The sequence below is a fragment of the Canis lupus genome, chromosome 4 (assembly GCF_011100685.1).
Source record: "Canis lupus familiaris isolate Mischka breed German Shepherd chromosome 4, alternate assembly UU_Cfam_GSD_1.0, whole genome shotgun sequence".
NCBI classification, from domain to species: Eukaryota; Metazoa; Chordata; class Mammalia; order Carnivora; family Canidae; genus Canis; species Canis lupus.
Genome location: NC_049225.1, coordinates 9,529,908 through 9,555,662, shown reverse-complemented (window position 1 = coordinate 9,555,662; position 25,755 = coordinate 9,529,908). Strand labels below are relative to the sequence as shown.

Below are 25,755 nucleotides of genomic sequence, written 5' to 3'. Positions count from 1 at the left end.
GGGGTCACTTGTATACCTCAGATGACCACAGATCCAGTGGTCTCTCCATGGTCTCTGTTCCTTGCTGTGAGAATTATGGTAGTAATCAAAATATAGAATTTCAGTAATTTTTCTTGAATTTTTTTTTAATAATGAAAAACCCGCAGAAGTAGATGCAATGAACTGTGTACTGACCACCCTCTCAGTAGTCACTGGGATTTTACTGTGCTTGGTTTGTCTCTTTCCATGTGCGCTTTATTCTGTCCCTATTGTAGTTTCACGCAAATCCCAGGCATCGTTTTTCTCCTTGTGATACTTACTTCAAAGGAAGCATCTCTGGCCTGAGTCCCTGTTCTCATGAGGGGCAGGAGGAGCGAAGGGACTAATTAGAGACTGGAGGATGGGGGAGAAGCTGCATTTAGAAGGTGTCAAAACGCCCTGTGAGGAGCTGATTCAGGGCAGAGGTTATGGTGAGCATTTCTGATGTTATGGCTTCCAAACATGGAGGGGAGGATGGCAACTCATTTTCCCTTTGGCAACCTTTGGATATCTCCCTGCAGATCTTCGGGAAAGTTCTCAAGGGAGGTTGGGCTCCCTTTCCTTGATAACCTGCAAAAGCAGGGAGAGAAGGGGCTGAGCATCCCAGTGGCTCCCCGGTGGCCCCTCCAGAGTTAGGGCATCTGGAGACTTTCTCACTCATCCTTTCTTTCATCATACTACCAAGATGATCCTCACACCACCATTTCTCAGAGTGCCTCTGTGTTGCTTGACAATTGGCCAATTCAGTCCAGACCCTCTGAATCAGAATCCCTGGAGGAGCAGGGAAGGGGCTCTGAAATCCATATTTTAAACTCCCACCCTGGGCACCCAAGGCTTGGGAGTCTCTGGGTCAGGCCTACAACTTGAAAGATGGTTTGTCATGGAAGCGTATGTGCATTTGTTCCTTGTGTGTCTAGTGTTTGAAGCCAGTCTCCAGTTTCCTCTGTATTTTGTTTTTAAAACACTTCAGTGGTGGGTGAGAAAACACAGCCAAGTCAGTGGCTCTCAGCCCCCTGAAACACCTGGGGATGCTTGGATTGTTCAGCTTGGACTCCGCTGAGGCTGGGGCTTAGGCATTTCCATGTAAAAAACAAAAACAAAAACTCTGCTTCATAGCTAGTGTTGAAAGCCACCCCCCTTGGCATGATGCCTGTGTGGGGCTTGGCCAGGTGGGTGTTGGGTGCTGCCTCTGAGCAGTGGGTGCAGGAGGAAATGGGGTGGTGTCTGCAGGCCCAGGTAGGATGCCCCACAGAGAACCAGTTCTTGCCTTGGTGGCAGTGGTTCTCTCTGAACTTGGAAAGATCACATTTGAAACAAGGTCTCTGTAAATAATTACAGAGAAAACAGGCGTTCACACTGCTCGTTTTCTTACCCACTTGCCCAGCTCCTTTGGGAAGTGTGTGTGTTTTCAAGAAGCTTACGGCATGTGTTTCCATTATCCTGAGATTATTATCCAGAGAGGAGAGAAGACGGTCCACTCCTTGTCCAGGCCGCTTCAGGCAATCAGTGTACACGTTTCTGGTGCTCCCTGGAGGGTTTGGATCCAGTTCTGATCTCTTGTGAGATTTCTTTCTTCTCCTTTGCTCCTTATTGATCTGTAGATGCTTATGTTTTTTGGCTTGGCTAAAAATAAGCGCTTTTTCCTTCTTCCTCCTGAGCTGGGAATTAAAAAGACAGTCATTATACTTCTGCACTTTGGAGTCAGGCATGAGAAACTGATAAAGGCAGACTGGCTCTTTTTGCCCGCCCCCTTTCATTATGACTGTGAGGGAGCCCCAGAGGAACAGGGTGGCTGGGGGGTGGTCCTGACTCACGTCTCCAGCCCCAGGCCGAGAATTTGATTACACCGCGTCATATATGGACATGACCATTCCTCCTTCCCCAGTATTTTTTGTTAATAATTAAATCATGTTTCAGAATCACTCCCCTATGTCTTTATGGTTGGGTCAGCTTTTACTGTGCGTGTACCACACGGTGGGCATCAGAGTAAGAAGCCAACCTTGTGGTCAGGGAGCCTATGTTTTTAGGAGAAAGAAGGCACCAAAATTGATAATGATGCAGTGTCATCAGGACTGAGCCGGAAGTGTGGCCCATGCTGGGGGTTCGGTGGGACAGGGAACAGGGGGTCTTGCCTAAGAAGTGGTGATGGCATGTCGGGGAGCTACGTGTAGCTCATTTGTGTGTGTGTGTGTGTGTGTGTGTGTGTGTATTTGGAAACGTACCCATGAGAAGGTAAAGGGGAGAATCATGTAGGGCATGTGGATGGAATGTTCCCCTGGCAGCACTGCGTGGGAGAAGTGGGAAACCAGTCTAGAGGCAGGTGGGCCATTGGGAGGGTGTTTCTGAGAGAATCTGGAGGGAGAGGCTGGAGCCAGAGAAATGGGAAGTGGAGTCAGAAGAACTCGAGGCCTGAGGCAGTGCTGGGGGTGAGCGGGAAGGCGGTGGAGTCACTGAGTCCAGGGAGATGGCCAGCCATGACTCTCCATCCTCAGTTCTGTGCTTTGACACCATCCTCAGTTTGGAGGGATTGCTTTTGTATTCTTCTCAGCATGTTGATCCCTGACTGATACATATGGCAACATTTAAGGTGGGACACCTGGGTGGCTCAGTCGCTTGAGCTCTGACTCTTGATTTCTGCTCAGGTCGTGATCTCGGGGTCGTGGGATCGAGCCATGTGGGACTGCATGGTCAGTGGGGAGTCTGCTTAAGATTCTCTATCTGTCTCCCTCTGCCCTATGCATGTGAGCTCGCTTGCTCTTAAATAAATCTTTTCAAAAACCAAAACAAACCAAAAAAACTATTTATTATGGTGAAACTTCTCATAGACAGCAGCCTACTTCCTGGTGAAGTGTGGTTTCACCTAGTGTTCACTTTGCCTGTCCTCAACTTCTGGCAGAAATTGTTGGAGAGCTGGTCAGGCTGGGACTGCTGTGGTGCAGGGTGGGTGAGTGCCTCTCCCCTGGGAGAGAAGAAATAGAAACAGAGAGCTGGTTCCCCTTTCCTGGCCCTGAGGTCCCTTGTCTTTCTCTCCCTCCCCTCTCTTGAGATCTCAGGCCAGAGCTGCACCTCATGCCTGCTTTCAGCAGAGCTTGTCTTGATTGGGAGCACTTGCTGGCTGATGACCTTGCTGCACCCCTGAGCAGGGGCTGAGGCTTGGGGGTCACTGTTCGCAGAGGCTGCCTCCTGCGGGGAGCACACCTGCCCCTGGCACTGCCCCGCTTGCATGGGAGGCTTCTTCTCGGCTTTGCCTGGTGGGTGTCGTGGTTTCCAGCCTGGGAGCTTGAGCTGAGCAGTATTCCGAGGGTTGTTTATGTGCTGGAGGCCCTTGTACAAAGTGCCTGGACAGAGGAAGGCACATGTCCCAGATCTTCATAGCAAACGCCAACTTATGCTTCATCCAGTTTGCTTCTGAAACTCTTACACCTGCTGACCCTTCAGACAGTTGTTGATAGTAATAAATACAGTTGTAGCCCTTTGGCACCAGCCTAGAGGACACAGACTCCACCCCTCACCACCTCTGCTTTTAGGCTCTGAGTCTTCAAAGACTGAAGCACTGACCCAGAGGGGAGAAGCAGTGGCCCACAGATGAAGGCTACCCCTGCCCTTCCAACAGCCAGATCACTCGAGAAAGCCCGCATGTGCCCAGTGCTCAGTGAGGGAGAACGCATGGTGATGAGCTACTTTTCTCCCAAACTGAAATGGGGAAGCCTGATACCTACCGAGGGCCTTCTACCAGGGGAAGATCTAGAACATTTCAATACAGTCTGCATGGTGGTGGGATGGTGGAGTCGGGTTCCTCCGGGCCTGCCGGACTGGAAGAGCACCCTGTGGCCCCCTCCCTGCTGCAGAGAGGGCCAGATGCCTTGCTCCTGAATGTCTCTCCAGAAGGATGTGCCTCACTCCCTCAAAGTCAGTTCCGGGGTCTGCAGCATCTTGAGGGGCTTTCCTATCTGAGTCTTGGTTGTCTGGTTACAAGAGCTGCTGCTGCTGTCACCTGGCTCTAGAGGTCATCCTGTGGCCTAGATCTCGTCTCTCCTGGCAGGGAGTCATTGCAGGGCTGCTTAGGGTTTAGCAGTGGTAGCCATGAGTGCAGCCTGATTGCAGGCTTCTGGGGCCCAGAGCATGTGCAGCTCTGCTGGTTTGGGCGCTCTAGGATTATGGCAACTCTTGGGTCTGGTGTTGTGCGGAGGGACGTTTCTCAGCTGAACACATCCCCTCTCCTTTGTAGTGATACTGGGGTGGCCCAGTGTCATGGCAGGGGCACATAGGGCCCCCTCCAAGCATTGGAGTACAACAGAAGTTTGAGGATCCTTGCATTTAGAGGATTGAAAATACCACTTGATTGGTGTGTGTGTGCATATGCATGTGCCGCCTCGGCTGGCTTAACGAGGTGGGCGAAGGGCTTTGTTTTGGTTTTGTTGTTTTATATGTTGGCCATGTAAATATAAACAGACAGGTATTGCATAATTCTATGTCCAGAGCAGGAAATTGCAGCCAAATGCTCTTCACTTTCAGAATAGTGTGGCTGGACGGAACACCCACAAAACTGCCTTACAGGCTCTCCTGCCTCATTAGGATTTCCTCTCTGGAGATGGGGCAGATTGTTGAATTAGTCTGGCAGGGCTTCTCTGGTAGCCATCAGAGCCGTCCATGCTGACGTGTAGGCTCTGCGGGCTTCCCACTCTGATCTAATCCTCTCGAATGCTTCACGTCCTGCCCGTGTCTTACCTGATTGTGCCATAATGGAGTGTGACAGCCCCCAGGATGGGGATGGCTGCAGGGGCTTGGGAGCCAGTGAACCAGGGACCTGCCGGCTTGCTCTCCATTCCTGAGCTTCGGAGCCAGGGAGTCATCAGTTCATTTGGTGCCTGGGCAGCTGCCCACCTATGTGTGCTTGTTTCTCGGTACAGAAGACTCACTTCTTTATTTCACCAAAGGAAGCCTGAGATAGAAAACCCAGAAGAGACTTCACAGGCTTGAAATAAAAGGCAATATTTCATACATCTCCCAAGGTGGCATATTTGCTCCCAAAAACTTATGTTTGGATAAAACAAACAAAAATCCTTTCTCTCTCTCTCTCTCTTTTTTTTTTTTAACTTTTGAACCTATTTCTGAAACCTGCTTTCAGAAGATGTACTAAAACAGCAACTTCACGTTTCCTCTTTTCTTATGCTTTGTTTTTGTCAACAGCCTCCCCGGAAAAGTGAAGGTCTCCGCTGGAGTTTGAGTTGGGAATCAGGGAGGGGGTGTGTCTTACTTTATTCTGAAAGGAAAGTCTAATCTCTTCTGTTGCAAAAAACTTTTCTTACAGAGATGTCTTACCCCCTTATACAGCGGTTTCAGAGCCCTCCTCCTCCTCCTCCTTCTTCTTCTTCTCCTTCCTTCTTCCTTCTTCCTTTCTTCTTTTGAAACTTAAAGCTCTGCTTTAAAAAGCAGAATTCAAAAATTCTGCCCAGGGCACCTCTGTAGAGCTGCTGCAGTGCTTGGCCTTCCCGTGGAAGATATGCTGGAACACCCAGCCCTCTGCTCAGCCTTTCAAGATGGCAAGAGGCATCCAGACAAGCTGGAGAGTGAGCTTCCCAAGTACAGGCTCTGCTGCTCGTCTCTGATGAGTTTTCTGGACAGAAGCCTGCTGTCTGTCTTCTGAACACACAGGAACACGTCTTAGCCTTTCCCTTCCCTGAGGAATCTGTCCTTGTGGTCTCCAGGCAACTCACAGAACCTCTACTTAGGGCTGCTGTGTGCAACTCTTCAGACTAGGGTGGATGTAGCAGAAATATACAGGTGTGTCAGGGCTTTTATGTGATGTCATGCAGCTCTTTTCTGTTTACTCTGCGACCCAAGTTGCTTCCTGGAACGTAATATTCCTCCTGTTGGGCAGATGTGTTCAGGTTTTGTGTGGCCTTCTGGATCAGATTTTGTAGCTTTGTCATCATAGTGATTCCAGAGCACCTGATTGTCACTGCTGCCTCGCTGTCCCACCCTGTCCCTCACGTCCCTGCAAGCTCTGGGAGGCAGGAGCCTGGAGGAGCATTTCCAGCAGAGCCTTCTGCATGTATCTCCTGCCCTGTTTCCATTCAGGTACAATCAGTGCTGCATGTGTAGATCCAGGCAAGGGCGATGATAAAGGTGGGGCTTTTCGTCTAGATGCCTCCGGGAGCCTGGTGATGGCCCAGCCAGAAATGAAAACTACCTCAGAGCACAGGATGCTAAAGAGGTAGTGCAGGGCCCATGTTTCCTTTATAAGGCAGTGACCCTGAGCAGCCGGCCTCCCCAGTGTGGCCCTGGGAGGAGGATTTCCAGTCCTATGATCCACTCACAGTTGCCTTCGCCCAAGGTACCTTCCCTCCTAGGCCCTGCTCCTGCCACATGGGTGTGAGGAAGGACAACACAGATGCTGGGCTCCACCTGTGTCCTCAGCTGCAGGTGAATGGAAAGAAGGCCCTCGGAGGGTCCGGGCTCTATTCCCTTTTACTTCCTTGACTCAGGCTTGAACTTGTGGCCTGTGAGTGGACCCAACACCCAGTTGGAATCTGGAACATGACTCTTCCAAAGGCTAGGGCAAAGTTTTTCAGATTTTAAGTCACAACCTGTAGAGCAGATCATGAAACTCCTTTAGGAAGATGGCATCCATCTTTAAAAGAAAAATAGAAGAGAAGATACTGGAGCACGTGACATCTACTAGCGTAGGTAGTATTGAGTGAAACTTGTTACATGTATGTGGATGTGTATACATCTGTGTACGTGCATATATTAATATAATGTATGTATTATATTTATAATTAATAAATATATTAATATAATTAATATAATACATAATATATGTATCATATATTAGATATGTGTAATATGAATTATGTAATATTAGGTCTCTACCTTGAGTTTATTTCTTTCTGTGGGTTTTGGCAAAAAAAAAACTTGAAAGCTGCTGGGCCAGAGCATAGACAGGACAGGAGTAAGAGGAGAGGCTAGGGAGAGGAGAGGAGCTAGCCAATCCCATTTAGAACACGTATTCATGTTTCGGGTAAGTGTGACAAGATGGGCATCATTGTGATGTGCGGCCTTGGTCCACTCCTCAGATGGCTCCTCATAAATCATCTTCATGGGGCAGGGTCCCCTTCCACCTGCCCATGCCCCACATCTCCCTGCAGCGCCTGCTGCCTGGCTCCCAGGTGCACTACTCAGACACTGCACTGCCCACCTTTGGTCGCCTTTGCACCCTGTTACCTGTCCCCTGTCCTCTGTGTTCCTGCCTCGTGCCTGGCTCTGGTTTGGGACAGGCAGTCCCTCCCAGCTCCCTGCACTTAGATTTTCTTGTCCACCACTTTGAGGAAAGCTTTTAATACTTGGTGACCTGACTCCAGTGCATTCAGCCCCCCTAGGTACATCTAAAGGAGATAAGATGGAAACAGAGAACGAGGACAGGCAGGCTCAGTGCCATGCCTGGGACACACACACAGTAGAGACCCACTGATCACCAGTTCTGTTTCTCTTAGTAAAAAGAGCATTTCTGTAGTCAGATTTGACAGACACCCTAAATAACAATTTATGAGGACCCATCTCTTAACATTTTAAAGATTTTTCTTTTCTTTTTTTTTTTTTTTTTGTTTAACATCACGATAAGCACATTTTCATGTCTCTGGGAAACAGAAAACATCCCCATAATTCTTGCTACGTTGAAACCAGCATTACAGTGGCCTTGGTGTTCATTTCCCCAGTCCTTTCGAAAAATACTTCTCAGGGAACATCCAGTCTTGTCTGAGGACGGCTTCTCAATTCACCAATCACCAGTCCCCCAGAGTGCCCTCCTGACCCCCCACCCCTGCTGCCTTTTCATAATTGCAACCCAAAGGTCTCAGTGGTGAAAAGTTCCTTTTGTCAGACCCAGTGAGCTGAGCCTGTCTGGCCATGGCCCTGGTCCCCACCCCCGCGGGATGGATTACAGCCATTTGTTGCCATTGTTTTGCTCCCCTGGCCCTCCTGGCCGGCCTGGCACGCCAGCAGCCCGCAGGAGGCCCTGGGCCCCGGGGTGTGGGGTGGGGGGCCCTCCTGCCGGTGGCCCTGAACATTCATGCTCTCTCCTTCACTGGAGTCCGGTGGAATCGATATGTTCATAAAAACTACTGGTGTCCAGGCCTCTTACCAACTGTGCAGATTTATTGTGTGGGTCTGTCTGCCTGGGTGTCTATCTTCTAAAGACTCAGAAATGGTTTCTCTTTTCACCCATTATTTGGAGAGCATAATAAGTCTCTGTCAGATTAGCTTCTTGGAGGCTCTATGCTTTTTGAAAAGCACTTGCATAATCAGAGTGTCTGTTGAGCTGTTACGCCAAGAACTTATCCCCATTGTGCAATGGGAATGTATATTTTGTACGTTTTAAATATTGCACTGTTCAGTCCTTTAGAAATCAAGCTGCCTGTGCCTGGAATCAAGATGTGGTTCCCTTGGTCATGCGGTGGGTGAGTTCTTCTCCATAGGAGATGAACTCTGCATAGAGGGGGGGACCACAGGCCTCTCAGCTCACTGACCTCTGTGCCAGCTTTCCCCCGTGGCACAGAGCCGATGCTTTCTGCCTTTTTAAGAAATAGTCTTGAGTCAGATGGGATGAAAACAAATAGCCTCAGGTCAGTGGGAAAACCCGCAGCTGAGCCACAAGAGGTGTCTGGGCCCTTCTATTTGTATCCTCTGCCCCCGCTGTGAAATCTCTGGGGGAGAGGTCATCTTTTTTTTTTTTTTTAAGATTTTTTATTTATTTATTAGAGAGAGAGAGAGAGAGAGAGAGAGAGAGAGACAGGCAGGGAGAAGCGGGCTGTATGCCCAGAGCCTGATGTGGGACTTGATCCCAGGTCTCCAGGATCACACCCTGGGCCGAAGGCGGCATTAAACCACTAAGCCACTGGGGCTGCCCTGGGGGAGAGGTCATCTTACAGGCATCCCCTCAAAAAAGATATGGTGAATCTTAACCCCCTGTCCCTGAGAATGTGACCTTATCTTTTTTTTTTTTTTTTTTTTTTTTTGTGACCTTATCTTGAAGCAAGTTCTCTACAGAGGTAATCAAATTAAAATAAGGTTATTAAGATGAGCCCTATTCCAGCAAGGATGGTATCCTTGTCAGATGGGAACATTTGGACTCCGAGACTTGCTGGTTGGGATCTAGGTTTGGGGCTTTGTTTTCTAGACATCAGGGCCTCCCAAGTAGGGCTGGCTCTCCACTCAGTTTTACTTTTAACTATTTGGGTTTAGGTTTGGAGCCTGTGGCTGGCCTCTAAGCAGTTTCCCAAATTTGTGGGTTCCTTCCCGTCAAAGAGCATCACTTTCCCCTGCATCTGGGTGAGCGAGTGCCCTCTGATTTCCACCCAAGGATTCTCGAAGCTGTGCATGCTGAGCTCTGGCTCTGTCAGTCTCTCCTGTTGCATCAGGCTCTCTGTCTAGAATCTTGGTCTGATCTCTGCAGTTGGGCCTGCTGCCTCTGAACTGTGGGAGAGTGGTGCCTCTCTGCCTTCCCCATCACAGCTCACCTCTCACTCCCAGCCCATACTTTGGCTTGGCTGTCCCTGAACCGGTGATTGGCGTACAACTCAACCAGGAGATTTTTTAGAAATGGCCATTAATTCAGATGTTTAGGAAAAAGAAATTTTAGGGGCACCTAGGTGGCTCAGTCAGTGAAGTGCCTGTGTTCCGCTCAGGTCATGATCTCCAAGTTGTAGAATCAAGCCCCACTTTGGGCTTCATGGTCAGCGGGGAGTCTGTTTCTCTCTGCTGCCCCCCGCCCCGCCCCCAGCTTATGAGCATTCTCTCTCAAATAAATCTTAAGAAGAAAAAGAAATTTTATCTTATTCCAGGACCTTCAAAAACAGATCAGAAATGTTCAGGGATAGGTCAGTAAGTTCATCCCACCACAAGTGTTATGATAGGGGTGCAAGTGTAGGGTGTATGGCCAAATGGGGTCTCGTCCCCTGGGCTGGTAGCAACGGGGCAGGACTCTCCCAGCATGGCTCCACAGGCAGGGTCAGGCTTTGGGGTCTGCAGCTTTTATAACCTGAAGGCCATTTCCAAGAGAAAGAGTGATTATAAAGCCAAACTGGATTCCCAAGTGTGAAGAACACAGAACGGGGAAGTCACAGAAGGTCAAGAATCGCCTAGTGTGACTAGAGGACAAAGTGCTGACCAAGACAGGTTAGCTAAGGGGCCAGGTCAGGAGAGTGCCCTGAGGGTTCTAGGAAGTGAAACACGGCTTGCTCTAGGGCCTGAGCAGAGGATAAAGTGTTGCTGTGAAGGGCAGATTCCCTAACGGCTCACACATGGAGAAAGAGGGAAGCACTGCATCAGGTCAGGAGACACCATGGAATCCATGCCACGGACTTGGGGTCCCTGGCTCTGCGGATGGCCAGAGCCATGTGAATGACACCGTGGTAGGACTCCAGGACACAGGCTGGGGTGAGGGAAGGTAACTGGGAGCTTTCTCTGGGTGACGGATAGAAATAGAGGCAAAGGCTTTCACTCTCTAGGATGTGGGTCCTGGATGTGAAATGCTGACCAGACAGCATGTAGGCCTCGCCTTTGGGTGCTGATGTCATGAGACTGGGGCTGGAGTGGGGGAGGAGAGGGAGCAGAGTACAGAGATGTGGACTTACAGCAAGGACCTGGCTCCTGAATCCTGTGGGCAAAGCAACATGATGGGGTTGAGCACGGGAGGAGCTGGTGGGTGTGCTGGTTGGCCTCCAGGTGTGGCTGCTTTCCGGCAGCTTCTGGTGACGTGGCTGAGGCCTGCTGTGTTATTTTAGCATCTATTCTGGCTTCAGCACTACTTTGCATTGTCATCCTAAGAAGTTTCCTTGTCCCTGGTAGAATGTTAATTGGTTAATTAACTCAAGAGGCTCCATTTTGTGTTTCTTTTGCCTTCAATGTTTGTTTCCTAAAACTGATCCTTCATGATGTCACCAACAACTTTCACCCTATTTTCCAGACACTAGATATTTTATTATCATTTGTCATGGATCCGTTTATGGTAATTTTTGTTGGGTAGGGGAGGAATGTACTTTACCTTGACTCATAACCTATCTTATTTTCTGTAACTTAACTTCCTGGTCCCCCTGGTAGGGCAGATACCACCTGCAGGTTGTGGCTATGTAAAGCACTACGGAACTCTGAGGCCATGACATGCAAGCACACCTCCCTCCTCAATTTCCAAACACTTTCTACAAGTTCTGATTCATTTCAATCAGTGCCTGAAATGTAAAAGGTGAAAAGTAGTGCTGGGAAGACAGGTGCTCTGGTCTCGAGAGGCTGAACATCCTGTTTGGGAAGCAAGAAACATGAGGTATTTGAAGAATACTTTGGTTTTCTAATTGAAGATAAATAATTAGGGAATTGATCAAGTACAATAGGACACACGCAAGGTCAGGCTGGGCTGTGTTACATTATGATTTGGAGAAACTATCACGCAGGAAGTGAAATTTGAGCCAGAACCCAAAAGCAAGGAGAGAATTCAGGAAGGTATAAATAAGGTCATCCTAGGTGAAGTCTTATTTAAGGCCATGAACTTTGTAGTCATATGACCCTGGATCAAGTGCCACCTCAATTTCTGCATTTTTTAAAGATTTTATTTATTAGCACAGAAGGAAAGGGGACGGGCTCCCCACTGAGCAGGGAGCCCGACATGGGACTAGATCCCAGGACCCTGAGATCATGACCTGAACTGAAGGCAGAGGATTAACTGACTGAGCCACCCAGGTGCCCTTCAATTTCTGCATTTAAAAGCAGAGAAAATATAGGAACTTAGTGTGTAGAGTTGGAATAAGTATGAATCGAGATGTATATGAGCCACTAAACATGGTGCCTGGCAGGTAGGAAGTATAATTATAGCAAATAAGAAAGCTATATCGTGTCACCATACATCTGTGTAGAATGACTTAATAAAAAAACCGAAATGATAATACCAAGCACTGGCAGAGATATAGAGCAACTGGAATTCCCATGTTGTTCGTGGGAAAGCAAAATGGTGTGACTATTGTTGGCAGTTTCTTATAAAGTTCAACACATGCTCCCATGCCACCCAGCAGTCCCACTTAGGTATTTCTCCAAGGGAAATGAAAATTTTGTGCTCACAGTATTTTTGATAACTTAATTCATATTTACCCCAAACTGGAAACCACTTAACTGCCCCTCAGCTGGAGAATGGGTGAACAAGCTGTGGTACACCCATAAGAAAGAGCGAGGTGGTACGCGGTGGGATACCACCCCGTGGCAGAAAGGAAGCAAGTACTGATAAACATACACATGGACGATCTCCATGCACAACATGAATGAAATAAGCAAAACAGAAGGTCACTTACTGTATGATTTATTTACATGTTCCAGAAAGGCAAAACTACAGAGAGAGAAGGCCGATCAGGGGATGCCAGAGGCTGAGTTAAGGTATGCAGGGGAATTTTTGAGGTGACAAAATTGCTGTGTATCTTGTGTGTAGTGGTGGTTCATGAATGTGCAATTGTCCAAACTCACAGAGCTGAACACTAGAGTGAATTTCACTGTATGTAAATTGTATCTTAATTTAAAACAAATCATGAGCTAAGTCAGGGAACTTAGAACCATCATGTCATTGTAAAGAGCCTGCTGGAACAGGCCTGGAATTGGGCCGTTGGCAGGATCAGTAAGAAATAAGCCTGGGTGGGTAAGGTGGAGCCTGGCTACAGGGGTATTGAAAGTGTTTGTACCTGAGGGGATAGAAGATGGTGAGCCACCCTCAGGACTACCCAGGCAGTGGGAGGCAGAGTGATGGTGGCATTTTGTGTCATGCAAGGGACAGATAAGGGAGCAGCCAGGGACCAGTGCATTTCTCCAGCATGTGGGTAAAGCCTGCACACAGTGGATCTGTCGAGGGGTTGTAGAGAGGGGCTTGAGGCCATCACTAACATATGCTGCATGTTCTAGAGATGGGAATACTAAGGTATGAAGTCAACAACTTTTGTTTTGGAAAAATGCCCAATAGAGGAGAAAGCTAAGACCTCCTGTGACACCGCCAGACTTTGCATATGGGACCAGTGGTAGTCTGCAGGATATTTTTAGCCAGAATATCCCCCTCTTCCCATGAAAGCAGAAGTGGCCAGCAAGTGAGTAGAGCTTAAACCACCTCATGAGACAGCTGGTCTGGCCTACTGGAAGGGTTCCTACCATCTCTCCCTCCAGGTAAATCAAGTCAAGTTGACTCTCCCTCTGGAGCTCTTGTGTTTTGCCATCCTAGCACAGATAAAGATTTTTGTACCATTGGCCCCTAAGTTGGTTGGATGAATGCTGTCTGATGGCTTTGTTTCTATGCAGAGCTGTGAACAAGCAGCCACAAAAAGAACCAGGCTCAGAGGCAGTGTTTCCGCACGGCTCCCATCCCCTGCTACTTGAATGTCCAGCACCTGGGCAGCAGTGTGTTTCTTCTTGCATCACATGCCTGAAGTGGTGAAGGGACCGACCCAGTGTGTCTGCCCAGGGCACTGACACTGCTTTTTGATGATACAGAAGCTGGGGTTGAAATAGAGCTTTATCAGAAGCATGCTCTTTCACCCATAGTCTGTAAACATGCGAGCTTACCCAGCCCAGGAAGAGCACCAATCACCCTGCAGTTTTGGCTGCTATCAATGTGATATTTTATTTACGCAGGGAACTGTCTTCTCTTCTCTTACTGGTTGCTCCTGCCTCCACAAAGATATCTGATGCACATGACTTCTATTTGCACGACACCAAGCCGTTCCATCCGTTTCTCTCAAAATGCTGAGCACTACCTTGAGTTTATTAGGAGGATCTCCAGAAAGAAGATACTCATTGTGAGACTAGGGGATCAGCAAGAGAAGTTCACCTAATTGCATTTCGGCCAGGTGTGAAGAAAATATTTAAAAACTGTAGTTTAGTTTGAGACCGCATGGACCATACTTTCTTCAATGGGAAAGAGATGGTCACTTTGCTCTGCCCTTGGCCCTAGGGCTCCACACTGCCATGGCCAGCCTGAAGACCACACACCGAGTCCATAGGGAATCACCCTGGTCCATCTTGGTTCTGACAGGTGGGCTGTACCACTGAACAGAGTGAAGACTGAATTGGATGGCTCATGTGCAGCAAGGCCAGGTGAATATCGGTCAGCTCCAGGATGGAAATGCAGAGTCTTCCTACCACCTGCAGGCAGGCTGGCTCTGGCCATACTGCGCCTCCTTGTCCCTTCATCCCTTTTTCACCAGGGATTTGGTGGACCTGGTGGACCTGGTAGACCATTATGCCTCTAGGGAACCAGAATCCTGGAGGAGTGCCAGCTTTCTGAAGCCATTGGCCAACCCATGTTTGCCAGTTTGTTCCCAGCTCTGGAGGAGTTGGCCAGCACGCCTTCCATTTCTGCCTTTTGAGCCAGAATGACTACGGAGAGTTTTGGAGGAGTGGGTGGGGAGGTGGAAGTCACAGCCCTTGTGGTGTGTTCTGTCTCCAGGAGCCACGCACTAGGGGCTTCTTCCCTGGCTTCTGGGCCAGTGTCCTAAGCCTCTGCTTATTGGTCAGACCTTCATCTCTTTTCTCCAGGGTGACCATTGTCATGTGAAAGTCCCTCCTCCCTTCCTCCCACTGATGACTTCTGCAGCCCATCTTCCATATCATAGCAAAGGGATATTGTGTTAGTTTCGGGATTATAGTACTGATGGCAGTATTAATGACAGTAATGTTGCTGAATATACAGTGTGCGTCCGGCACTATACCAAGAAATCCTGTGTGGTGACTATCAACTGCTGTTCCCATTCTTTAGACAAGAGCTGAGCCTTAGGGAGGGTGTAGATGTGCCCAAGATCACGGTGTCCACCTAGTACTCAGGAAGAATGCCTTGTGGTGTTCTTGAAGACAGGGCCTGACTGAGCAGTTATCTCTGCAGCTCTACTAGCTGGCAGAGGACCTGGCATATAGTAAGCATTCAAACTTGTTAAAGGAATAAATCGTCTCTGGCAGATGGCTTCAGAAGCTCAGAAACTCTTTCAGCCCTGCTGATGCACAGGTTATCCCAGATCCCTTTTTATATTTACTTAAGGGCGTGTATAATATTTAAACTGGGGGCTGTTGGCTCAGACTGTGTCTGATACTTGGTTTTGCTCCATGTAGCATCCTGTGACTGCCCTTCCATGTCATGCTCCCGTGGTTTTTATGGGCAACAGCCATGGAAAATCACTTCCTGTTTTCTGTCAGCTGTTGTTGAGGATTTCCTGTATTATTTCAGTCCACATCCTTGTCTGTTATCTGTTGCTTTTTGGCAGGTCCCCCTGAGCATAGTGGCCCTAATGGGAATGATTGATGACTCCCCACGACGCTGTGGGACAGTGCCTCTGCAGGTCTCTCCAGATCCGTCTGGGGCTCGCGTGTGTCCCTGCCGTCAAGTGACAGCTCAGTTGGCTGGCTGGTCCAGGACTGCCGGCCGCGGCCTGGGAGCCTCCTTGCCCGAAGGCCCAGGTTAAGTGCCAAGGACCTCGGCTTCCTTGCGGCCTGTGCAGGCCTGTGCGGGCCTGTGCGGGCCTGAGAGGACACGCCCCCTGCACGGCAGGTGCAAGCTCCACCCCCCGGCCTCGGGGGCGGGCGTCCCATTGGCTGAGCCGTCCCACGGCCACGCCCACGCCCGGCCACGCCCACGCCCGGCCACGCCCACGCCCGGCGGCCGCGAGGGGCGGGAGGAGGAGCCAAGAAACGTGGCCTACTTGAGTCCTCCACCTTACGTTTCTGCAGTCCGTGACTTTCGTGACAAATTTAGGATTTTGCACCAGAAATTCAGTCTCTCCTAAGGTAATTATGACTTCTCTTGGGGACTGAAAATGCAGTGCGTTGAAGCGTAGCCGTCGGATCTGGGCTGAATGGAGACGGACTCCATCACGTACGCTTTGCCTTTGGGAGGTTACTTGCATACGTGTCCTCGGGCTCGCGGCCGAAGCTCGTTGCAGCCTAGCTCTCGTTCCTCTTACTCCCTATACTCCTGTGCCTGGGAAGCTCAGAGTTAACATTCAAGTTGACCACAGTATTTTGCTTCCCCATTTCCCCAGTCTCTGTGTCCCATCCCCTCCGTGTTGCTCTTTAAGTCTTTCGTTTTAAGCTTTTGGAAGATGGGGTATAAACCTTTGGTAAGACCCACCAGCAAAATTCCTTAAAAAGGTAAAAATTTCCGGCACTGCCAGTTCATTGGTTTTGCTGGTAAACCTCGGGGTTCTTGTACTGCTGTCCAAGCTTGTGTACACAGGAATGCAAGTGAGTTTGCATGTCCTGCTTGATTTGACTCAGATGAACTTTGCCATTTTTCACGAGCACATGGGCGAGTCAACTTTGTAGTGTGTTTCTTCTGGCACGTGTTACATCTGGTCCACCATGTCCTCGAGGTGTTGGGCGAAGCTTCGGTATCTGAGCTGTATCACAGCTTCTCTGTCTGCTATGTTCGGGTACACTTGCTCAAATACTCTTGGAGGCTAGCATTCTGGATGATGCCACCAAGACTTAGAGAGATGGATAATTTATAAAGTTCTAGGGATGCCTGGCTGGCTCCATTGGTTAAACATCTGCTTCGGCTCAGGTCATGATCCTGGGGTCCTGGGGTGAAGCCCCGCATCGGTCTCCCTGTTCAGCGGGGAGCCTGCTTCTCCCTGTTCCCTCTGCTGCCACTCCCCCTGCGTGTGCACTCTCACGCATGTTCTCTCTCTCAAATAAAATCTTAAAAAAAAAAAAAAAAAGGTTCTAGAACCTGGATTTGCATCTAGTTCTTTCTTGTTTTAAAGCCAATGGGCACATGAATCTTTGGCTTACAGAGAGTAAATTAGCAGGCAAACAGGCTCTTTGGAATGCAGCATTAAAAAAAAAAAAACCACTGTGTCAAAAGAGTGTAAACTTCTCAGACCTAGTATGTACTAGAGGAGAGATACAAGCACCACTTGAAACAAATTCTGTGGAGTTGACTCACCTTGGTGTCCATTTCTGAGTCCCATAGACTCTGTCTGCAGCAGAAAGAAGGCTCATGACTGGTTGTCAGTAACTATGAGGTCTTGGGTAACCCAGGTGATTTTTTGTGCTTAGTTTTCTCTGCTATAAGATAGAGTGCCTCATAACTTAGAAGACTATTGTGTGGGACAAAGGCTCACTTTTTTGGGGAACCTACTGTGTGTCAGAACCTGCTGGCATCATTATCATGATGCATGTTAACTCATTTAATTCTTGCAACATCACCATGGGTGGAAAACACGATTCTTCTTGCTGTGAGCTCCAGAGCAGGAATCTGAATTTGCCTGCAAAGCCCAAGTTCCCTGCAGCAGATCACCTGCTCCCCAACTTTCCCTTTATGATTAAATGAGATAAAGTTTGTGAATAGGAAAAGCAGTCTTTGAAATGAAATATTAATGTAAGATTATAATTTTCTGAAATTGAGTAAGATTAGATAAAGAGGAAGGGTGGGGAGCCCCCAGTTACTGTCTTATAAACTGTGGGCCAGAAACTTAGATGAGCTGGATTTGGTTATTCTAACTATGCAGGTAGGCACTGAGTCATCCAGTCCACCCGAGACCTGCCTGGGTATGATGGATGGATTACAGACCCTGGGCCGGTCAGACCTGGGTGTGACCCTGGATGCGCTGCCTGTTTGTCACATGCCCTCAATTCTCTTTTTGGTGTTCAATTCTCTCGTCTTTGAATGGAGGCATTAATACCGCATCTCCAGAATGCTGTGAGGAATGGCAGAAAGAGCATATATACAGCTACCCCACCACTCCTGGCACCTAGGGACTTCTCTGTAAATGTCTGTTCTGTGGAGGCAGTGCCACTGCCACTGTGACTCCCATTGCCTACATGTTCTACACTAGAGGAACAGGGCCAGTCAAGCTAGAGATGGGTGACCTGGTGGAAGAGAATGGTTTGATTTCTGTGTCTATACTTGCCCGTGAACTCAGTGTTAGTGCCCAGCGTACCCCTTAGTTCAGGTCAGCACCAGCATTGGCCCTAAGTATCCAAGATCAGTTTGGTCTTTTGTCGACCATTCTGGAAGGAACACTCAATAGAGGAAGAGATGCACACAGAGGAGATGGGCCTCTCCATGGGTCTGGCAGTGCTGAATCCTGTCCAGAACAGCAGGGACCCTTCCAGGGCCTGAGGGAAGAGAAGACCTCCCCGACTTCTAGAATAGTGTCTTGTCCTCACACCTTGAAAGGAGAGGCTAGGCTCATGTCCATTTCCAGAAACAGGTCCTGTGCCACCACAGGTTTCCCTGGCTGCTTTGGGCAGCATCCAGACCTTCTGGCCAGATACAAGCCTTCTGCCACAATGCCTTTAATGATGTGAAATAGTGCATAGGTTTGAAGTTCCAACCTAAACGTGTCTGTGCTTAAATTTATTATTCATGAAGGTAATTTAAAAACATGACAGAAAGTTTAAGAAGTAGAGACAAAACTCATTATTCTTCACTCTAACACACCATTTTTATTTTAGTGCGTTTCATTCCAAGCTAACCCATATGGCTACGTAGTTTTATATAGTTGTTTCATTGTGTACATAAAATTTTGTTTCCTGCTTTTTCATTTAACATATTATAAGCGTTTACATATGGCTGTGTGATCCTTATAATTAGAATTTTTAATGGTGGCATAATATTCTTTTGAGGGGCTATAACATAATTTAACCAACCTCTTTTTGGTACTTTTTTTTCGTAAGAAACAATGCTGCAACATTTGTGCATAAGATTTGTTCCTTATTCTAGGTTAGTTCATTAGGATAGATTCACAGTAATGCAATTTCTCAGCTTAAAGGTTATAGGTGTCTTTCTACTTCTTGATGTGTGGTGCCCAGTTGCTTTCCAGTCAGGCTGGACTAATTTACACTCTTTCCTTTTGCTTTTTTTTTATTTATTAAAAGAAAAAAAGATTTTATTCATTTATTTGACAGAGAGAGAGCACAAGCTGGGGGAGTGGCAGAGGGAGAAGCAGGGGGCTCCATGTGGGGGCTTGATCCAGGGACCCTGGAATCATGACCTGAGCCCAAAGGCAGCCGTCAACTGACTGAGCCACCCAGGCGCCCCTCCTTTTGCTTTTTCATAAGATAGTGGGACATTTACAACTCATGTTGTAATACCACATACTGTAATAGTCTGGAGAATGTCCCAGCTGTTGGAGGCACAGAATGGACATGTAAGTAAATGTGCCAGGGGTTGAGGGAGCAAACAGCTTGTCCCTGACCAGGGCTGTCCGTCCTGTCCCATGACAGAACACAAGACGGTGGGAGGCTCCTGTGGCAACCAGCACCCTGCAACATGCCAGCAGACTGTACCCAGCTGGGCGGGGCTTTCTGTGTTGTCGAGTGCAGTGTCCTGCTGCATGCCCCTCACACCAGACAAAGGATGCAAACACTCCACTTGGCTTCTGTGATCTGATGTAAATAACCTCCTAAGAGAAGAGCATGGAGCTTTGGGAAAAACACTGTTTGGAAACAGGCCGGAGTGGAATCTGGGCTCAGGCGGTGCTAGGTCACCCACCTTCCCCCATGTTTACCCATTTATAAAGTGGGCTGATGATGTACGACAGTGTTCTGTTTGCACAAATCATTTGTGAAAAAAGAATTTGTAATTCATAAAATGAAAGCCCAGTGAGAAAAACAGATTTAGGACAACCCATTCTAGGATTTTTCTGTGATGTTCATGTGTTCCCATGGCAGAATGCCTTCCTAGGCATCGACCCCAGATGAAGAGAATGTTAATGAGAATAGATTTTACATTAATAAAGGTCAATGCTGTATAGTTCCCGTTTGCTGTTACTCATTGGTTAGAAACTTCAGAAAACTCCTCCCCACCATCTCACTGAGATGCTCATAGTTTATTTTCCTTCACTGCTCATGACATGCATCTTCCAAGGTGTGGCTCACATGTAGTGTCTCTGGTCCTCTAGCCATGCACACTGATTTTCTAAAAAGACTCGAATTATCATTTATTTTCCAAACACATCCTTCCTCAGCCTTCAGGTTGCACAGCCTTGGTGTTGGCCACAGAGGTGTGCTGGGCTTTGCTGCCTTCCCCTTCTCTCCTAGGGCAGCTTTGGGGGAGCCACCGCCTCTCCCCTCACTTCTCTGCTTCTTTCCTTTTTCTAACATCCGGATCTCTCTGAATTTAATTGGCCCCAAAGAAAAGAGAGTCGAAATCTAGAGAGTCTTCCCTTTGAGGCGTGCGGGTCAGGTACTGTAAGGGGAACCTCGGGTTTGGGGCAGAATGGCTGTATCAGCCTCACCGGACAGTCTGGAGGAGGAAATGAGACAAGACCAGCTGAGGCTTTAATAAGAGATCGTCCCTCCTGGTCAGCTGCACCTGGGCTTTGCTGCCAGGGATTTCTGACTCTAATGACCTGTGATTCCAAAAGGGGGAGGGGGCATAATTCCATGTTTTCCATTTAATTTCTAATCCTGGGTCCCCTTGGAACCCTTAGCATATCATTCTAGGACTTACTTTCTCCTGCAGATGCTCTTCCAAACAGATCTGTTGTTCCTGGAGGATCATTCCCTTATTATATCTGACTCAAGTGGTTACAGAGCTGAGCAAGGGGAGGACAACCCCCCCCCCCCCCCCCCTCCAGCAGGTTGGATTTAATCAGCAAATGGGCAAGTTGGTGGCACCTACTGATGGCAGGGGAGCATTGCAGCACAGGTCTATGAGACCTGATATATCCGTGAGCTGAAGCAAAGTGGGGAAGCAGCTCTACCGGGGTGTTGACACAGAAGTCAGGGTGCTGCCAGACTTGGAGGAATCCTGGTGGCAGTGGGGGGTGGGGGAGGGTGGGACAGCGTGGGTGTGCATGTAGAGAGGCTGGTGAGGGTAGGTTGTGGCTCTTGGTCCTCAAGGCTGAGGAGGGTGCCGCCTGGCTACTCCTCCTGCTGGCTGCTGCACACCGTGCCATGCCCACTGCCTGCCTAACCTTTCTCTTCCCACTTTTATTTCATCTACTGGGAATTATGTTTTTTAAATTTTAATATACAATTGATCTTCGCAAAAGTCATGGGGGAAATAATTTTATTTTTAAGATTTTATTTATTAGAGAGTGAGAACGTATGTACGAGCAGCCAGAGGGGTAGAGAGAGAGAGGGAGAGAGAGAGAGAGAACTTCAAGCAGATTCCCTGCCGAGTGCAGACCCCGATGCGGGGCTTGATCCCATGACCCTGAGATCATGACCTCAGCCAAAATCAAGAGTCAGACGCTTAACCAACTGAGTCACCCAGGCAGCCCAGTAATTTTCTAGAATACATTTTTTTTGGGGGGGGGGGGGGTAAAAAAAGACATTTTCTTGTCAAGGTTGCTGCTATTCATCATTTCCCTAAAGAGAATCTGCTTCAGCTAATGTTGAAGATTCCAGAACAAGAAGTAGAGTAGCCGTTAAGAAGGGGCTTTGTCCAAGAGCCCCCTCCCCCAAATAGGAGAAGCTGTTTCTCTGTTTATAGGAAGAAAGAGGTAGAATCAGATCAAGTGATAGAAAATGAGACCATAAACAGCTCCTTAAAATAGCAGGTGCTTAGCTGACTTGTGGGCTCTCATTCTGCCATCCTGTGCCTCTGTATTAAAAGGCCTGCTGCTCTTGCCTTCAGGAATGTTTATGATCTGGCCCAAGAGTCGTCTTGCTTCATAAACTCTTATTTAGAAGCAGGAATAAGGAAAAGCTGCATGTTAATAGCCTGCCTTGTGCTCCCTCTGCTCTGGGCTTCCTACTGCTTTGGTCATCTACTGTGAACATGGGAGTTGAGGATGGATTGATTGCTCTTGAAAAGAGAATTGTGGTGTGAAATGGATTACTCCTGGGCTCTGTGTCTCATTGCAAAAATTGGCTTTAAAATCAGCATTTATCAAGAGATTCACACCTTAGCTCCCTGCAGGGAAAGGGAGTGGAATTAAAATTGCTATTAAAAATTGACAGACACCCTAGAAATACAGTTGACAGATGTTGGACCAGGAGTGTTTAATGTAATTATTTTCCCTTTATGTAAATAAGATTTATGCACACATTTAGTTTAAAAAATTTTAAGCTGTTTTTTAGAGTAGTCTTAGATTTGCAGAAAAAAACGAGAACACAAGTACAGAGATTCTCATATACTCCGTACCCAGTTTCCCCTCTTATGACCATCTCAAATTAGGATGGTATGAATGTTATAATTTTTTTTTAAGATTTATTTATTTTTTTTTATATTTTATTTATTTATTCATAGAGACACAGCTAGAGAGAGAGAGGCAGAGACACAGGCAGAGGGAGGAGCGGGCTCCATGCAGGGAGTCCGATGTGGGACTCGATCCAGGGTCCCCAGGATCACGCCCTGAGCTGCAGGCGGCGCTAAACCGCTGCGCCACCGGGGCTGCCCGATTTATTTATTTATTTATGATAGACACACTGAGAGAGAGAGAGAGAGAGGCAGAGACAGAGGCAGAGGGAGAAGCAGGCTCCATGCCAGGAGCCCGATGCGGGTCTCGATCCCGGGACTCCAGGATCGCGCCCTGGGCCAAAGGCAGGCGCCAAACCGCTGAGCCACCCAGGGATCCCCCCAAATGTTATAATTAAAGAACCAATACTGATACATTTTTATGAGCTGAAGTCCCTACTTTATTCAGATTTCTTGAGTTTTCCCCTAATGTTCTTTTTCTTTTCTATGATCTGTCCAGATCCAACATTACATTAACTTGTCAGATATTTTTGGGCTGCGCTGTGACAGTCTTCAGCCTTCCTTATTTTTGATGACCTTGATAGTTTTTAGGCATCCTGGTCAAGCATTTGATAAAAATATATCCCACATTTGGGGTTTATCTAATGTTTTCATCATGGTGAGACAGGGGTTTAGGATTTGGGGAGGGGAGACCACAGAGGTAACATATGTATACATGTTAACAAGTCAGTGAATGAGCTAATGATGGGGGCGGGGAGGGATGTTCAGTAACCCTAGTGTGAGGACAAAGAGAGGAAGACCGGTCCCTCAGATTAGAAGAAGGCAAGTTTGATGTTCTCAGTAATGGGACTTAATGTCTAACGCGTTACAGTCCATTGGAGCCCTGTCACATTTTTATGGGATAGGATAGAGGGGTTTTTAAATTTCTGTGTTGCATATTGGAAACCCAAGGCCCTGAATTGCCCAGGGTGTTAGAGATAGACCAGGATCACCTTGCCATTCCCAAAGCACATCCCAAACCTCTCCTAATTGCATCTTAGGCTCTAGAGTTTCTGGATTTGAACAGGCGGGGGTCACTGATGACATTTCATCTATATGTGGCCACCAGGTTGTGAACAGGAAGATTTTGACCGAATTAAGGTAGTTGACTGGCTGTGCGGGATAATGCACCTGGCCCCCTGCACGTTAGAAAAGTTAAATAACGGAGGATAAAAAGCGGTGTTCTTCTAACTCATGCCTTTAGTACGATTGATCGTTACAGCTCCCAAATAACGAGCAGCCCCATGGTATTTCTCACCAGCCCACGTTTCTCTAAGACTACACTGTAAGATAAACAAAGCAGTGACCTTTATCATAATATATTTTTTTATTTGCGAGCAAGTGATTATGTATGAAGTAGCCTGTGACTTGAATCCACAGTAGAAATTTGCCCCTTCCATTTTAGCAGCATTGAGTTTCATGAACTCAGTTGGAGAAATGAATGCGAACAACTTTAAGTGCATTAGTGAAGCCAGTGGTTCTCAAGCCTGACTGTGCGTTAGAGCTGCCGGGGGAGCTTCTAGAAAACACCCAAGCTGAGACACGGACCAGGCCTTGGGGCAAGGACCTGGCCTTTCTGTCTTGTTTCTTCCCTCACCACTCTACCCAGCTCCTGATTCTTAAACCCTTCCTATGTTAGGATACTTACCTGAATAAAAGTTTTGGAAACTGTTGGGAAGTTGCCGTTGGAAGCTCACCCTGAGCTCTTCCTACTCTTCTAGCTTGTTTGACTCGCTCTCCTAAAGTGATGAAACCTGGCATTAGGGGTTCTCACTGGTACCCACGCACAAAATGCATGTTCAGAAATGGTTGAATAACTGAGCCAGTGTGGTTCTGGTCTCTACAGTATATTATGTCCCCTTTCTATCCTGAGAATCAGGGAGGAGCACACTCTTCCTCTTAAATTACTGCTTTCAGTGGGAACTGTTATTTAGAAGCAGAAATCTTTTTCCCACCAATTATTTTCATGTCTTATTGCTTTTATTTGAAAAAACATTACTATCTGTGTTGATATACAGTGTCACAGAAACCATCTCTTTTATAAATGCAGAGGTCATTGTTTGCAGGGTACAGGTTTCTGGTCTTAACTGAAATTTGATCATGGTTCAGAGTGACCTGACTCCTAGCCTAGCTAAGGAGGCTTCCCCTGAGTATTCTGATATTCTTTTCTTAGGCTGTTTCCCCAGTGAGTTAAAATTACATTTGCCACTTTATTAATGGGTAATACCTTATTTGGAAACTAAAATTTTGATAGTGATACCTTATATCAGCAGATTTTTTCCATCCTCTCATAAGAAGACCCAGGAATACTCTTTTGCACTGATGTGGTGGGATATCCACCCTGAAGAATTAGAAATAATAAATAGTCCTTCCGTTCCTCTATGGATCACTTTATAGTGAGAATGCTGGAGTATGGGAAGTCTTGGTCTTTAGCAGGAAACTAAGTCTACTCTTTAAAAAATTTGCTTTCAAGTAACTAGTTAGTTTTCAGTATCAGTGGGCTGTGGAAATATAAATGATCATATCTTTTTAACAGGTCTAGCAACCTGGCTTTCTTTTTTACCTCCCAGAACTCAAATGTTGCTGTTAGAGATTGGTTGTGGTAGCGGTGATCACTGAACAGTCATTAAATAACAGTGGAAAGTAGACAGTTGATGAAGAAAAAAATCAAGTAGTCATTCAGATGATATTTTTGGTTACTTAATCGTCTCTGAGCATATGGTCTAGCCGGCTGAAATAATTTAACAGTGACAAAATATATTTCAGTAACGGGAGATTAAAAACAACCTATTTATTTTCCTTTTTCCTTCCACAGTGATATATTTATCTCTGTTAACAAATACAATGTTAGCCACTTAAAATTTATGAAGACAGCCTTTGCTGAGTCTACAATATACCCCAACCTTTATCATCCAGTTTTACGTGTGTAAGCATGTTTGCTTCGGTGGTTCATGATTCAAACGTGTTACCATAAGTGGTGTTAGTCTTTATATTGGACTGTGGACAAGAGAATGTGAGATGAAATGACATTTTTACTGTGCAGACTTGACCCTTTCGTGACTCATCTCTTGGACTCCCATCATCTCATGGCTCCCATGTGTGGATAACTGACTGTCTGGGTCACAGCAGTGTTCTGTCTCCCTTTGGAATATTCTGTCCTCAGCTCTGCCATTCTCCGTCTTAGGCATTGACACACAGAGTGGTTTTAGAGTATGCTCACCAATTTTTTGGCAGTCCTCTTCTCAAAATGTGGGATCTACTTCCCCTCCCCTTGAGTGTGAGCTGGACATAGTGATGTGCTCCCGGTCAACAGAATGTGCTGATGTGACAGGATATGGTTTCTAAGATTAAGTTGTAAAAGGAGCCCTGGTGTCTGCCCCTCTCCCTTTCTCCCCCAACTTTGCTCTCCTCTCTGATCTCTTACTACGGGGAAGGCCAGCTGCTGTGTTGTGAGGGCACACCAGCAGCCTGTGAGTGACCAATCTTGGGAGCAGCCCAGTCGGACCCTGATATGGTGGCAGCCTGGGCTGACATCT

At 47.4% G+C, this 25,755-nt stretch overlaps 1 protein-coding gene across 3 annotated transcripts in view; it reads left to right on the top strand.

The window, feature by feature from the left end:
* The window catches only part of GALNT2 (polypeptide N-acetylgalactosaminyltransferase 2), a 191,132-nt gene that overhangs the window by 68,741 nt on the left and 96,636 nt on the right, over positions 1-25,755 (top strand). Inside the window, exon 1 of one of the 3 annotated variants that reach the window (XM_038533942.1) lies at positions 15,794-15,813. The exons of the other annotated variants lie outside the window; for them this stretch is intronic. The gene's annotated coding sequence lies outside the window, so the exon portion shown is untranslated. Of the gene's footprint in view, positions 1-15,793; positions 15,814-25,755 lie in introns of those variants that run through there. 3 annotated transcript variants of the gene reach the window in all.